Source organism: Talpa occidentalis, unplaced genomic scaffold (assembly GCF_014898055.3).
Source record: "Talpa occidentalis isolate TD23 unplaced genomic scaffold, MPIMG_talOcc4v2.1 talOcc4.13, whole genome shotgun sequence".
NCBI classification, from domain to species: domain Eukaryota; kingdom Metazoa; phylum Chordata; class Mammalia; order Eulipotyphla; family Talpidae; genus Talpa; species Talpa occidentalis.
Window position 1 is genome coordinate 57265624 of NW_023601322.1, and position 7832 is coordinate 57273455.

The window sequence follows — 7832 nt, forward strand, 5'->3', positions numbered from 1 at the left end:
TGTGACCCTCTCCAAGACACAAAGGTGAACATGCCCACATCAGAGGAAGCAGCATTGCTTTTTTTTCCCGAGAAAGAAAGGAGTCCAGGGAAACTGGTGAGAAGGGGTGAAAATTAATGGAGAAATGAAAGGAAAACAGGGTGGGAAAGATGTTGTCTCAGTCTTCCTCTAAAACATGGTACTAACTCTAAGCAAAAAAAAAGAGTGCATCTTCTGACTGTGTCTTCTGCAGGAAAATCATCACCTCAAACTCTAACTCTATCTTGTTTCCTTGTGGCCCCAACTTCTCCCCAGTTTAGGAGGGACCCCAAAAGATCTCTGACTTTTCAGTTGCATGACTAAGAAGAATGGATAGTAATTCTTTTTTTAAAATAAAATACTAGCAAGTAATCACAGACATACTGAAGGGAGCATAAGGTCTTTAATTCTGAGATTCTTGGGAATGCCGGGGAGGGGAGTCCAAGTTTTTCTGGTTATTAGGATAAGAGCTTGGCTGGGCCTAAAAAATCAAAGCTAGGCTTTCAGCAGGAAAAAAATAATCAGGATTGATGCTGTGATGGATGTCAGTGGGGGGCTCCCACTCCTGTGGTCTATATAGTAGGTGAGGATTTCTATGTCACCCAGTACAGTTAAATTCTTCAAGTTGCAGGCAGTTTCAGTTGCACAACCCATGGCAAATATCATAAATCTGAAATTAGCTGTGAAAAGAAAGATGCAGGAGTTAGTCTTCTTTTTCGTCTTTTCTCTCCTCCCCACCCACATCTTATACTATCTGACCCCTTGGGAAAGGAAAGGGTATTCAGAGTGCCCCAGAATCCCTGACTCTGTCTTCTGCAAGAAAATCATCACCTGAAACTCCAACTCTATCTTGATTCCCTGTGGCTTCAATTTCTTCCCAGTTTAGGAAGGAACCCAAAAGATCTCTGACATTTCAGCTGCATGACTAAGACTAGAATTGCTGGGTCCTGACTGGAGGAGAGGTAGTTGATAATGGAAGAAAGCCGGAGGTCAGAAATCATGTATTCAGCAAAAATGTCCTGGATTTAACTTCTCTCTTCCTTACCTTTTCTTCCTTGGGGAAACCTGAGGGAAGCAATGCAGATACCCCTCAACATCCAATCCTTTCTTCCAGAACTGAGTTTCTTGGGAGATTAGCACCACAGAATCTTACTCATGCTGGTGCTTTCCACAGCAAATTGGAGTAGAGACACTGCTCCACTCTGGGCAGCCCTCGCCTTCCTTTCATCCCAACCTCCTTAGCCATCTTCACCTCTACTAAACAAGGGGCGCTTCACCAGAAGCCCTGTTCCCTCCTTAAAATCTTCTCCAAAAATTAAGAAATGGAAAATTGCCCCACTGAAGTTTCCCAACATTTCACTGGTTTCTAAAATACCACCAACTTAATGAAACCTTTTAGAAGTAGATGCAAAAAGAAATGATGGTGCCACTTCTGGCTGTACAGCTCAATAGTATGGCTATTTTCCCAATCCTTATATTGATGGCATATGTGCTCTCCATCATAAACATATTCTTGTTTTCCAAGTCAGGAAACTCACAAATTCTACAGATTTCAAAAAGTTGCCATACGAAAATTAAGTGCTTGCTGATAAGATTGGGTGATAGCAATAATGGTAGTGATAATGAGAACCAAAGTTGAGATGACAACGCCTATGTTGCTAATGAGCCCAGATCCTATTCCAGGAGATCATGAGATGACATGTTCCCAAGTTTCAGATTCTCTTGGGAAGCAGCTGTGCTGTCCTCTCTCCTCCCCTGCTCACCTTTTCTCTCCTCATTGATAGATGGCTCCCCCCAACCTTGAGGGGGTAACCTGCATTTGCACTATACCACCCCTTGCTATTTATGATAGTCAGCCTCTGGCCTGCCCTCCAATCATTCCCTTCCTCATGCTATCCATGCCTCCATGTAGCCCCCTTCCGTGTTGTACCAAGATGGTCTGTGTAACCAGCAGGATTCAGCAGAAGTGATGATGTGTCACTTATGAGATTAGATTATTAAAAATTGCAATTTCTTCCTTTTTCCTCCCTTCTCTCATCATAGGCAGCCTATGGAGAGACACACGTGGATAGGAACCAAGCTATACAACCACAAGGAAAAATGATGCACTGTCCAAACCATCACAACCCCTGCTGACAGCTACATTGAAATTCATAAGACTGATCCAGAACCACCCAGTTAAGCCATCCCCAGATTCCTGAACCACAGATACTATGAAATAATAAGTGTTTGTTGGGTTAAGCTGCCAAGTTTTATAGTAAACTTGTCACAAAGCAATAGCTACCTAATACACTTCAACCTTTAAGAAGATAAACACCAAAGAGCCTGGGGGAAAAGCCTTACCTGAACCAACAATCTTGATATGCTTTGTCTCTTCACCAGTGCAAGCCAGGAGAACTGGGTCACAGGAAAAATTTATTCTCAGTCTATCAGGCAGGACATGTGATGCCATTGGGGTCTGAAGACTTCTGAGGCACTGCATGTGCACAGAAATATGTCATACTAAGGAATAACATTAAGGAGGAGCTGAGAACGTTTTAAACCTTTCCAAGGTCATTGTTATTCCAGGATTCTTCTCCCCAAATTAAAAATTATTTGTAACTAGGAAAGCACAGAGGGTGGAGGAGGGGTAGACAGTAAGTAGGACGATAAATCAAAAGGATCTTCTAGGAATTTGGGGTTGTCTGCTCTCTTCATGAATCATTCCCCTCTGCTCTAGCTAGAGAGAAGAGATTAGGTAATGAAAAAATATTCTCTGTTCTAGAGCAATATTGTTAAGGAAGTGAAGAATTAAATAGATGAGGAAAGAAATCTTCTCTTCTGGAATGAGAAAGAAAAACATTATCTACACTTTTTTTTTTTATTTTTTTTTTTAAAGATTATTTATTTATTTATTTATTTTTTTTTTTTTTTTTTTTTTTTTATAAATTTTATTGTTATATTCCCCATACAATTGCCGCCCCCCATTCTGACCCCAATCCCTCCCCTCCCGCCCCGCCCCCCTAAAAGTGTCTCTGGTTCATAGTTTTTTGTTGATTTTGATTTTCACTTTCTTATAGTTTTTCATTTTCCTGGTCCCTTATTTAAGTTTTCTAGATTCCTGCTATGAGTGAGACCATCCGGTATTTTTCTTTTTCTTTTTGGCTTATTTCGCTGAGCATGATCCCTTCCAGCGCCATCCATGTTGCAGCAAATTGCATGTGTTTATCTTTTTTGAATGCTGAGTAATATTCCATGGTATATATGTACCACATCTTCTTGATCCAGTCATCTATTTTTGGGCATTTGGGTTGTTACGCTTTTAGAGAAAAATCTCAGCACCAATTCCAGCCAACCTGTCCCCTATGTAGGAGAAGGGCATGTATCTGTCCCTTCAGAGGGAGGAAAGGCAATTTGTGAGAAAAAGGGGGCTAGGGAAAGGAAGGGGGAAGATGAGGGGAGAGGAGGGGAAGGGAGGGAAGAAGCAAGTCATGAGAAGATAACTAGAAGGCAGAGACTTAATGCAATGGGATTGGGATTGGAAGCAGGGGCATGAATGGATGAAAAGTAGAGATGAAGTACTCACCTTTTATATCCCCTTGATTACACTGCTCAGTTTGACAGCATCGGTGCTCATACCAAAACCTTTTCTTACTCCCCAGAGATGCTGAAAAGGCCAGTGGAGCGCAACTCCTTGAAGAACAGCCTTTCCAGTCAACAAGTACTGGGACCTGCTCTGCAGAGGAGCAAAGCCCAGAGGGAAATTCCTCTCTGAGTCATACAGAGAAACTCTCAAAAATAAAGGCAGTGTTAAAGGTTTCTGCATCTCGAGTCCCTTTGTCTTTAGCTTTCCACTTCTTAAAAAAAAAAAAAGTCCATCTACATTGTCCATGTGAAGAACCCAAGGAGGGATGGCTTGTTAGCATTTGTTATGCTAAGGAGTGTCATACCCTAGCAACCATAATCTCTAGACTTCCTCCCAGAGAATCTCCCTACCTGCCACCTCCCACATACTATACTCTCAGCCACCCAGGTAAGATGCAATAGAAGAAACGGGTTAAATAGAAGATGCACCAGGATGTGAGGAATTCTATCCAGTTACCAATACAGCCATGTCCCTCCTCTAAACATCTGCATCTGTCCTGTGGGCCTAGCAAGGTGGGCAGGGAGCTAACACAGCATACCTGGTATAAATTCTTGCCTGTTGCTGAAGCAGCTTTGAGAAGCTTTACAAGTTTTCTGCATACCAGCACTACATTCATTGGGAAGACAGCTTGCACATTCATAAGTCTCTAATGAAAGAAAATAGAATTCAGGAATGAAAATGATGAATAGTCATAATTAATGTTTCTAATAGTCAAACATTCCTGACATTCAGAGGCCATGAAATCCACCCCCTGTGAAGTTAAATGGGCCCTTTCATGTCATTTTCCCTCTCAAAGGGCTACATCAGGCCCCACTCAGACCTTAACACAGAGCTGACCCACCACCAAACACATGCTCACCCCATCTCCACCACACATGGCTGGGTGTGACAGTGGGGATCTCCAACTCTGCAGGACTCATCTCTGCTCTTAGAGAAGGACTTGACCTCTCCTAAGTGGGCATTATTTTTCTGTATTATCCACTTTACCCTTCTAATCTTTAAGAAAAATGGGTCACGTATTTATTCTTACCCACAGTGCTGAAAATCAAGGTGGTGAAGGCATGGTGGTTAATAGGTTCTTCAGGGCTGAGGATGAAGTCATGGCATCACTGTAAAAAGTCCAGGTGAGAGTATTGTCATAAGGGTCATGTGGCCCAGGTCTCCTGTCTCACAACCCAAGTTTAGACAGAGTTGTTATTCATATATTGATTTGACAAGTGAGGATTCATCAGCCCCTGACGCTTGTCATGGAGGTTTGCCCAGGGATTCACTTCTGTCCTCTGGAACGAGTCTCATGGGTGATTTCTTTCTCACATGGGTGCGGAAGATTTTGGAGCCCCCTCCAGATCAGCAACTGAAAGAGTTGGTCAAGATACAGAAATCACACTTTAGGGAACAGAGAAAAGCTCTCCACTTATTAGAACTATCTGAACCTGTCATCCTCTGGGTCAATTGAGTGCCTTAGTAAAGAAGCTGATTTCTCAATTCTAAAATGTCCAAGTGATTAAAACATTGTAGCTCAATCTAATTTTGATACTAAACCTGGTGCAGTGAATTGCATCGGTTTTCCAAAAATTTACTGTGAGAATAGTCATTTCTGCCACCTCAAATCTTTTTTTTTATTTTTTTAAATTTATGTACGTTTTGCATCATTGTTCATTTTTAAACAATGTTTGCTCCAGGTGTAGTTCCCATAGAATTTCCTTCAGCAATGCGCCTATGCACCATCACCACAGTCCCCTGTGCTCCCCCCTCTCTCACTCCCTCTAATACCTCTCCCTCCTCATCCCCTGCATATGTCTCCGGTTTATAACTGTTTCTTTTTGTTTTGTGTTTTGTATTGTTATTATTTTCCCCCCAATACATGTTGCTCTGAATGGCATGAGTTTATCTTTTTTGATTGCTGAATAGTATTCCATTGTGTATATATACTACAATATCTTGATACAGTCATCTATTTTTGGGCATTTGTGTTGCTTCCAGGTTTTAACTATTATAAATAGTAAGGCAATAGGCACAGGGGTACATGTTTTCTTTTGAATCAGTATTTTTGTGTCCTTTGGGTAGATCCCTAGGAGTGGATTGCTGGGTCACACGAGAGCTCCATTTTTAGTAGACTGAAGAACATCCAGACAGCTTTCCATAGTGGTTGGGACAGTTTTCACTCCCACCAGCAATGTAGGAGAGTTCCTTTTTCACCACATCCTCACCAACATTTGTTTTTGCTGGTTTTTTTGATATGTTTCATTCTTACTGGTGTAAGGTGGTATCTCACGTGGTTTTGATTTGTATTTCCAGGATTTGGAGGGATGTTGAACCTTTTTTCATATGCCTGTTGGCCATTTGCATTTTCTCTTTGGAGAAGTGTCTTTTTTTTTTTTCTTTTTCAGAACTTTTTATTTTTTAAATGCAATTTCATTGATTTACAAAATTATATAAAGTTTAAGAGTATAGCTTCATACCACAATGTGTATATAAGCATCAAAGTTCATGTCATTCCCACTGTCAAATTGATCCCCCCACCCTCTGTTGCTCTCATCCCCTTTTTCTGTGGTAACCACTGGATTTTTTAGTGTGTAAGAGTCTTTTGTTGTGTTATTTTTTATTTATTTTTTTTAAATAATAAATTTTATTTTTAAGTGTCTTTAAGTTCTTCTGTCCATTTCTTGACAGGATTGTTTACTTTGTTTTTGTTGAGTCATGTGAGTTCTTTTTATATCTTTGTGCTCAGTCCCTTATCAGTTGTATGGAGTGCCAAGATTTTTTCCCAATCAGTAGGGTGTCTCTTTGTTTTTGTTAGTGTCTCTTTTTTTTTTCTTTAAAGATTTATTTAGGGCCTCTCTGGAAGCGCAGGTGGTTGAGCGTTGCACTGTGAAGCTATCCACAGCCTCTGCAGCACTGTTTTGATCCTGGCCAGCAGGCGAGAATCCCACATGGTGCAGCAGACCTCTCCTGATGCACCCACTGCTCCCCTCAGAGTGTATTTCATCAGTCTGCCTGTTCTGTTCCCTGCTCTGTCTCTGGTGAATCCTCTCATCCTCCCGTACATCTGGCCTGTACCCCAGTTCTTGCATAAAAATAAATCAATCTTTAAAAAGATATAAAGATTTATTTATTTGTGCATCCAAGAACGGGGATACAGGCCAGAGGTGCGGGGGGTGAGAAGATTCACCAGAGAGAGTGGGGAACAGAACAGGCAGATCTGCTAAAACACACTGCTGAGGGCAGCAGCGAGCAAGGCAGAAGAGGTCTACTGGGCCATGTGAGTTGCTGGCCAGCCAGGGACAAAACTCATGCTGCAGTGGCTGGCAATAGCTTGATTGCGCTGTCCTTAACCCCTTTGCCACCAAGGAGGCCCAGTTTTCATTTGTCTCTTTTGCCTACAGAAGTTTTTCAGTTTGTTGTAATCCCAGCTTTTACCTTTTCCTTCACTTTCTTTGCTTTGGGTGATGAGTCATTAAAGATGTTACTGAGATGTATGTCTTGTAGTGTTTTGCCTATATTTTCTTCTATACATTTTATGGTTTCAGGTCTTATGTCCAGATCTTCTATCCATTTTGAGTTGATTTTTGTGCATGGTAAGAGGTAGTGGACTAGTTTCTTTCTTTTGCATGTGGTGGTCCAGTTTTCCTAGCACCATTTATTGAATGAACGAGCTGTCCTTGTTCCATTGCATATTCTTTACTCCTTTGTCAAAGATTAGTTGTTCCAATGTGTGGCTTTATTTCTGTGCTTTCTATTTGTTTCCATTGGTCTGTGTGTCTGCTTTTGCTCCAATACCATACTGTATTAATTATTATGGCTCTGTAGTATAGTTGAAGCTTGACCTGTGATACCTCTATTCTCCTTTGTTTTCATTATTAGGGCCTTGGCTATTCATGGTTTTTTGTGGTTCCATATGAATTTCATCAGCATTTGTTCCATTTCTTTGAGAAAGTCATTTAGATATTTTTGAAAGATTTATTTATTTAGTCATTCATACAAGAGCTGGGATAAAGGACAGAGATGTGGGGGGTGAGAGGATGCACCAGAGACAGAATGGGGAACAGAACAGGCAGATTGAAGTACACTGCTGAGGGTAGCAGTGGGCAAGTCAAGAGAGGTCTACTGAGCCATGTGGGATGCTCCCTGGCCAGTCGGGGATTGAATTCATGCTGCAAAGATGCCAGGTTGCTTCTTAGTGTGGTGC

The 7832-nt window shown here is 41.4% G+C and overlaps 1 long non-coding RNA gene across 1 annotated transcript; it reads right to left on the reverse strand.

Annotated features, from left to right (window-relative positions):
- Window positions 1-412: 412 nt before the first annotated feature.
- Window positions 413-3713, reverse strand: LOC129145675 (uncharacterized). The gene is made up of 3 exons (XR_008551601.1): window positions 3584-3713; window positions 2362-2494; window positions 413-698 (listed from the first exon to the last, which is right to left on the reverse strand). It is a non-coding gene; the product is annotated as an uncharacterized LOC129145675 (long non-coding RNA).
- Window positions 3714-7832: the final 4119 nt, after the last annotated feature.